Source organism: Panulirus ornatus, chromosome 7 (genome assembly GCF_036320965.1).
Source record: "Panulirus ornatus isolate Po-2019 chromosome 7, ASM3632096v1, whole genome shotgun sequence".
Taxonomy (NCBI): Eukaryota; Metazoa; Arthropoda; class Malacostraca; order Decapoda; family Palinuridae; genus Panulirus; species Panulirus ornatus.
The window spans coordinates 41,700,086-41,710,085 of NC_092230.1; positions in this window are offsets into that span (position 1 = coordinate 41,700,086).

A 10,000-nucleotide genomic window follows, 5' to 3' on the forward strand; every position below is an offset into this window, starting at 1 on the left:
CCCCCCATTAAATATAAAAAAAGAAAATCCCGAGAGCGAACACCCTCCCCAAAGTAGACCATTATAGAGAATATTCTTAATTGTAATTAATTCCTTTGCTTATCTATCTATCTATATATATATATATATATATATATATATATATATATATATAGATAGATAGATAGATAGATAGATAGATAAATAGATAGATAGATAGATAGATAGATGGATATATAGATAGATAGATAGATACTGATAGATAGGTAGATATATAGATAGATAGATAGATAGATAGATACATAGATACATAGATATGTAGATAGATAGATAGATAGATAGATACATACATACATACATACATAGGTAGATAGATAGATAGATACATAGATACATAGGTAGATAGTTAGATAGATAGATAGATACAGTAAAGTTTCTAATATCCGAAATTTCTCGCGGTGAGTCGTACGGCCGGATAATATCTTTAACCGGATAATGGATACGGGAAGGTTATTATGACTTAACTAGGTGGCCGCTGTAACGAGAACCCCGACCCTGACGATATAACAAGCAAATTGGCCCGTTAGCTGTTATGAGCGCGGGGGGGGGGGGGGGGGACGATACACACCACCGCGACCTGACTGACGTAGCGCAACGCTGACGATGGTTGACCTAATTTGGACGCCTTGGTGCCGATTAGTATATATATATATATATATATATATATATATATATATATATATATATATATATATGGCCCTTTTTTTTGTCTCTTTCCTGGCGCTACCTCGCTGGAGGAGGAAGGAAGGGAGAGGGGGTTGGGGGGGGATGCTAATTCATGTGCGGCGCAGGTGGCGACGGGAATGGATGAAGGCAGCAAGTATGAATTCGTAGATGTGTGTAAATATGTATATGTCTGTGTCTGTATACGTTGATATGTATATGTGTGTGTGTGTGTGTGGGCGTGTATGTATACATGTGTATGTGGGTGGGTTGGGCCATTCTTTCGTCGGTTTCCTTGCGCTACCTCGCTAACGCGGGAGACGGCGATTAAGTAGAGTAAATATGAATATGTAAGTATTATACACACGAGACGCGAGAATTATAAGTGGGGGCCCCCCCCCCACTTTTACAAGTACGGTTACGATTATAAGTACAAGTAGCTGAGCAAGGAGCATGACGTCTAAGTAACTCAGAATATCTGAAGTGCATAAGTGTCTCATACAGTGTGTAAGTAAAGGAGATGTATTTGGTGATCAATGTGATTAATGTATGTGATGATTAATCTGATCAATGTGATTAATTTATTTGGTGATTAATGTATTTAGTGATCAATGTGATTAATGTATTTGGTGATCAATGTGATTAATGTATTTGGTGATTAATGTGATTAATGTATTTGGTGATCAGTGTGATTAATGTATTTGGTGATCAATGTGATTAATGTATTTGGTGATCAGTGTGATTAATGTATTTGGTGATCAATGTGATTAATGTATTTGATGATTAATGTGATTAATGTATTTGGTGATCAATGTGATTAATATATTTGATGATTAATATGATTAATATAATTGGTGATTAATGTATTTGACGATTAATGTGATTAATGTATTTGATGATTAATGTGATTAATATAATTGGTGATTAATGTATTTGACGATTAATGTGATTAATGTATTTGATGATTAACTACCAGAGTCTGCGTGAATATAATATATAGACAGTTTCTATGTGTCTGTAGCACTTTGAGCGATATTTTGTTTTTGCATATTTTGAAGGAGAGAGAGATTTTGATTTAGACATATTGTATGACAGTAGGGTATGGTTGTGATGTGTTCATACAATGTTGTAGAGAAATGTACACGGGCGTTGTGTGTGCGGGAAATACAACACGTGTTGAATTCAGTGTCTCGGCTGTATAAACTACAGTACTATGATGTATAACTACAGTACAGTTATGTACAGCGGCAGTACAGATATATTTATAACTGTAGCATAATTATGTACAACAGGAGTACAGTTATTTATAACTATACTACAGTTACTTACAGCAGCAGTGCAATTATTTATAACTACAGTACAATTATATATATATATATATATATATATATATATATATATATATATATATATATATATATATATATATATATATATATATATAACTACAGTACAGTTATGTACAGCAACAGTACAATTATTCTTATAACTACAGAACAATTACGTATATTAACAGTAAAATTATATTTATAACTACAGTAGAATTATGTACAGCAACAGTACAATTATATTTATAACTACAGTACAATTATGTACAGCAAATATACAATTATATTTATAATTTATAACTACAGTACAATTATGTTTAGCAACAATACAATTATATTAACTACAGCACAATTATGTACAACAGTACAATTATATTTATAACTACAGTAGAATTTTGTACAACAACAGTACAATTATTTTTATAACTACAGTACAGTTATAACTACAGTGCAATTATATTTATAACTATAGTACAATTATGTACAGCAACAGTACAGTTATAGTTATAACTACAGTACAATTATTTATAACTACAGTACAATTATATTTCTAACTACAGTACAATTATTTATAACTACAGTACAATTATATTTCTAACTACAGTACAATTATAACTACAGTACAGTTATAACTACAGTACAATCATATTTCTAACTACAGTACAATTATTTATAACTACAGTACAATTATATTTATAACTACAGTACAATTATTTATAACTACAGTACAATTATATTTCTAACTACAGTACAATTATAACTACAGTACAATCATATTTCTAACTACAGTACAATTATGTACAGCTACAGTACAATTATATTTCTAACTACATCGCTTCCTGTTCCCCCCATTTGTACGTAAATCTGATGAAACACTTCACTAATCTATATAAATCTGTAGATTATCATAGGATTTATATCATTACATTTATTTAAGTTTAGAATATTTTTATGTTTATATATAGATAGATAGATACCATAATAACTATATAAATTTCTATTGGATCTCGTTTCTTTCTCTAATTTCTTCACTCGTGTCTAAGGTATCCAATATGTAGTACATATAAATTACATATGTTGTACATATTTTCATTACGTATATACGCATGTATATTGTGTATATATTTATACTCGTAATTTAGGGGTTGGTCGATGTAATGTTTATGATTTTTATAGTTGATTATCAAGGAATATATATATATATATATATATATATATATATATATATATATATATATATATATATATATATATATATTCGACTATAAACGTTATATTGATTTATTGATCGATAGCTAATTTATTTTCATTTATTCGTCTCTGATAAATTATCATTTTTACGCAAAGTTTTGACGCATACTCGGATACGCCTCCTATTTCTTGTATTCTGATGTATCCGCGTCTCCCGGCGGCTGTATTTAGCGCTACTGTATTCTCGTGATGTATTGTGATCTATGATAAACAAGAGTAATAAAGAGATGATTAAACAGAGTAATAACTGATTATATATTCTTACGCGGGTAAAGATTTTTAGAATATATATATATATATATATATATATATATATATATATATATATATATATATATATATATATATATATACCTGAAGGTATTATATAGCCTTTGGTATAATAGTTTAATGTATTTTTTCACAGGTTTATTTAAAACACTAAGTGACCCCAGCAACCTCCTACAATTCATTGTTAAATTCAAATTCAATTTCAAATTTAATTTTAATTTAATGTAAACGTCTTTAGACCAGCCGGTTAATTTTAGATGTAATAGGGACGTTCTTATTATATCGCCCATTTCATTCGTTCCCAATTACTCGATATATTTCACAGCGTTTTAATTTATTAACCGTAATTGGAAATGGTTAATTCACTTCCATGTTCCGGGATTTTTAGAGTCCGATTTTTTTATTGACGTAATTGGGTGCGGTTAATATGCTCCCAATTTACGAAATTTGTTACATACATTTATTTTGTATAAAGTAAATTGGTTCGAAATTTATTTCCCGTTTATCGAATATTTGCGAACGGTATTTCAGTTTATTTATCTAATTGGGTTCTATTAATTGCCTATTTGATTATATAAATAATTCTTAGTTTGTTCCGGTAATTAGTTACGTTTTTGAATTGTGAATGTAAATAGATACGGATAATTGGTCCAAAATGAATCGCTAAAATTTTGTTTGTGAACCGAACTATTAGGTCCGGTTAATTCGTTCATGTTTAACTTGCATTAAATTAACCCGATTCGGGTACGCTTAATTTATTCCTGATTATCCAAAGTATTAATTAAGTTTGACCCTAACAACCATAAATTGGATACGTTTCGTTCGTTCCAATTTGACCGAATCTCTTGTATTAAATTTCGGTCTGTTAAATCCAGGTTAGGTACGCTATTTCGGTCGTCTTAACCGGATCTGCTAAATATGCTTCAGTTAATTAACCTAATTGGGTGAGGTTAATTCGTTACTACCAGCCGAAAATGCTATGTAAGTTTGAGGGTAATGGTGTAATTGGTCATGGTTAATTCGTTATTTTGCCGATTTTTATGTACATTTTTATTTGATAATGTAATTGGTTACTGTTAATGCGATCTTATTTACCGAATCTATTATGTAGATTTTGATCTTATCATGTAATTGGTTATTCTTAATGCGTTTCAGTTTACCGAGTTTTATGAATTTTTAATTGGTAACGTAATTGGCTGTGGTTAATTGGTTTCTCTATACCCAATTTATCCGTTTATCGGGTGCGGGTAATTCGCCCTTTCGTTCCGATAATGACGAAGCTCCTCTTTATCATAGACCAATAAATTGTTATTCTTTATTCTTTATTTTAGACCAATATATTATTATTCTTTATTCTTTATTTTTCTTTAAATGTATTGTGACAATTAGCTGTTAAAAGTACCTGATTACGTAACGTCATAATTTATGAGTTATTAGTACGTAACACTAGCATAAATGAGTTATCAGTACGTAACATATTATCATTTATAAGTTATCAGTACGAAATATTATCATTTATGAGTTATCGGGACGTAACATATCATTTATGATTTATCAGTGCTTAATATTAGCTTAAATCAGTTATCAGTACATAACATATTATCATGAGTTATCAGTACGTAGATTATCATTTATGAGTTATCAGTACGTAACATTATCATTTATAAGTTATCAGTACGTAAATTATCATTTATAAGTTATCAGTACGTAACATATTATCATTTATGAGTTATCAGTACGTAACATTATCATTTATAAGTTATCAGTACGTAAATTATCATTTATAAGTTATCAGTACGTAACATATTATCATTTATGAGTTATCAGTACGTAAATTATCGTTTATAAGTTATCAGTACGTAACATATTATCATTTATAAGTTATCAGTACGTAACACATTATCATTTATAAGTTATCAGTACGTAATATTATCATAAATGAGTTATCATTTATTCAGGGACGCATTGAGAAATGAATATCCAAGACTGTGTTAATTTGTAGTTAGAATATTCTTTATATTTAATTCAAAGTCGGAAAATATTCTCTTTCATTTGGAGGTGGAATATTCATCATTACTTTGGAGTTAGAATATTCCTCATTGATTGGGAGTTAGAATATTCCTCATTGATTTGCTTTTAGAATATTTCTCATTGATTTCCGGTAAAATATTCCTCATTTCGCCGTAAGAATATTTCTCATTAATTTGCCGTAAGAATATTCCTCATTAATTTCCCGTAAGAATATTTCTCATTAATTTGCCGTAAGAATATTTCTCATTAATTTCCCGTAAGAATATTCCTCATTAATTTCCCGTAAGTATATTTCTCGTTAATTTACCGGTAGAATATTCCTCATTAATTTGCCGTAAGAATATTTCTCATTAATTTCCCGTAAGAATATTTCTCATTAATTTCCCGTAAGAATATTCCTCATTCATTTGTCGTAAGAATATTCCTCATTAATTTGACGTAAGAATATTTCTCATTAATTTGACGTAAGAATATTCCTCATTAATTTCCCGTAAGAGTATTCCTCATTAATTTCCCGTAAGAATATTTCTCATTAATTTCCCGAAAGAATATTTCTCATTAATTTGCCGTATGAATATTCCTCATTAATTTGCTTTTAGAATATTTCTCATTAATTCTCCGATAGAATATTTCTCATTAAATTTGAGTTAGAATCTTTCTGTCATGAATTTAGAGTAAGAATATTCCTCATTCATTTACTTTTGGAATATTTCTCATTCATTTCCCGTTCGAATATTTCTCCGTCGATTCGCACTTAGAATATCTCTCACAGATATTCGGAGTTGGGATATTTCTCATTGATTTTCAATATTTCTCCTCTTTTTTTTTCGATATTTGATGTCATTGTCAATAATAGTGATCACCATCAAATGTTAACTGTCAGTTTACCGTCACTATCACCAGGGTTCATGATCGCTGTAACTGACGTCATCTTCGTCACTATCAGTCACTGTCAGTCACTATCAGTCACTATCAGTCACTGTCAGTCACTGTCAGTCACTATCAGTCACTATCAGTCACTGTCAGTCACTATCAGTCACTGTCAGTCACTATCAGTCACTATCAGTCACTGTCAGTCACTGTCAGTCACTATCAGTCACTATCAGTCACTGTCAGTCACTGTCAGTCACTATCAGTCACTGTCAGTCACTGTCAGTCACTATCAGTCACTGTCAGTCACTGTCAGTCACTATCAGCATTGTGGTCATTATTGTTGGTTACGCCTCTTGTCCCCAGTCCACTTGTTATCACTATTAGCATTGTCACCATCAGTCACCATCACCAGGGTCACTATCACTCACCGCCATGATTACACCATCACTACATCACCATCACCATCACCATGACTACTATGACCACGTCTTCGTCATCATTATCATCACTATCATTTCTCCATCATCACCATCACCATCATCATCATCATCATCATCAGGCCTCACTATCACGAACTCATCACCATCACCATCATCAAACCTAATTACCACGAACTCATCACCATCACCATCACCATCATCATCATCATCATAATTAGGCCTCACTATCACCATCACCATCATCACCAGGCCTCACCATCACCATCACCACCATCATCATCATCATAATTAGGCCTCACTATCACCATCACCACCATCACCAGGCCTCACCATCACCATCACCACCATCACCACCATCACCATCAGGCCTCACTATCCATCAACTCACAATCAACACACGTGACGAGGGAGGAGGAGAAGGAGAAGGGGAAAGGGCGAGTGAGGGGTGGCGGGTGAATATTCGAGGTTGAGGGGGGGGGTTGAAAGATCAAAAGCTCCGCCATTCATATTTTTTAAGTAATTAAACTCCATCAATTAATGACAACGTCAGCGGGGAGGAAATGAGTGCACTGTCTGATGACGACACACACACACACATATATATATATTTCATGGTAATTAACATATATAGAGGCGAGCGCCACCCGCCTATATATGTTAATTAACATAAGGCGAACCCCCCCTTCTCTGTTAATTTAACATCTATCTCAACTTAAAGACATTGTTCTAAGGGAGAGATGGTGGTTAATACCCTCCTAAGAATAATTAACAAAATATGTGCAATTTATATACATATATATATATATATATATATATATATATATATTATGGTCGCTTTTATAGGGTAACGTAATATATAGGTGGGTCGCTCATATAGGTTATCGCTATATGGAGGTGGGCCGGTCGCACACGGGTCAAATTCAACTATATAATTTAACACTATGGTCTAATTTAACATTTAGAAGGAGGTGTCTGTTGGGGGACGAGTGTACGGTATATATATAGAGCGGCCTCTCGCTATATGTAGGTGGTCGTTATAGGCGGGTTCGTGTGATATATAGAACCACAAGCTTGAAATATAGCGAGATATATAATGTGAACACACACACACACACACACACACAAACATATATATATATATATATATATATATATATATATATATATATATATATATATATATATATATATATATATTATATACCAAGTTGGAGGTGGTATTATATACTTATAGTATATTTATATATAGCTACAACTCTAACATTGTACAAAATTATATTCGGTTAGTTAATTCCCGCTAACACTAAATTCAAACACAATTGACATACGATTATATGTTACAGTATTATATATATATATATATATATATATATATATATATATATATATATATATATATATATATATATATATATATATATATATATACCGAAGGGAATTTTTTACCCAATGGTGGCCTCTGATTTTCCTCAGTGGTTTGTGAAAGTTACTTTATTTCAGTGTTTATCTATTTCTGATTATATTTATTTTATCAGTATTAATAAAAGAAGAAAGAAAGGATATAAATAAAAGATAAATGCCTCCATATTTATATAAATGGCAGAATATACATCGAGGGTTGATGGCATTTAAGTATTACGAATATCTAAATCAAACCCGATTTGGATTACATTAGTTTTGCTCTCTCTATGAAAATTACATTGAGTTATGTATTCAGTTCTATTTGATTATTTTTGATTACTGTTATATTTGATTATTTTTGATTACTTATATTTAATTATTTTTATTAGTTATATTTGATTATTTTGATTACTTAAATTTGATTATTTTTATTACTTAGTTATATTTGATTATTTTTGATCACTTATATTTGATTATTTTGATTACTTAATTATATTTGATTATTTTTGATTACTTAACTTTGACTATTTTTATTACTTAGTTATATTTGATTATTTTTGATTACTTATATTTGATTATTTTTTATTACTTAGTTATATTTGATTATTTTTCATTACTATTAGTTATATTTCATTGCGATTTTGTATGTTGGGTTGGACTGATTACATTTAGAGTGGTCTGAAGCAAGCCTAAAGTAACGGGTAATAGATATGATTCTAACCAAAAGTTAATATAACTTAACAATCTTATTTAATATAATTTCGTTCCATTCTAGACAGACCTAACAAACATTTTCTCCTTGAGAGAAAAAAACCGAAGATTTTTACGGTTAATATTTTGTACAAATGTAATTAAGAGTTTGAAGGCCGGTTGTGTAGCCCTAAGAATCAAGGTAATTTGAATTACATTCCTACCTTTTACCAAATGGACTGCCATATTTTTCTTTCTTTTTTCTTTTTTTTTTATTTATTTTTTGAAGGACTTAACGTTAACGCGATTTGATTAAGCGTTGGGATAAATGATAATCGCTGTGGAAGGGGGAAGAGGAAGGGGATGAAGGGAAAGGGGAAGGGGAAGGGGGGAAGGAAAGGGAAAGGAAAGAAGACATGTGAATTACCTTGTGAGATGGTCGTTGTGGGAGAGAGGGGGGGGGGGGGGGAAATTAGGGTCGCTTCACGGCTGTTAGAGACCGAAACAACCCCCCCTTCCCCCTCATCTCCCCTTCCCTTCCCCTCCACCTTCCCCTCCTCCCCAATCCCCTTACCTCCCCAGGACAGGAAGGGAGGGAGGGAGGGGGAGGATTGGGGGGTGGGGGGGTGTCAGATAATAACGTCGGCTTCGGATTATGGGTCGGGTCTAATTATTTGCCGATTGCGACGCCGATTTTACCGGGCCGGTGGGGGTGGGGGGGGGTGGTGGTTTACGGTGAATTATGGACATCGTCGAATTATACCACGCCATCGGCGAGGGTCGTTGTGAATTATAGATAGACTGCCGATTATACCACGTGATCGGCGCGGGTCGTTGTGAATTATGTAGACTACCGATTATATCGCGTGATCGGCGAGGGTCGTAGTGAATTATATATAGACTGCCGATTATATTGCGTGATCGGCGCGGGTCGTTGTGAATTATGTAGACTACCGATTATATCGCGTGATCGGCGCGGTCGTAGTGAATTATATATAGACTGCCGATTATATC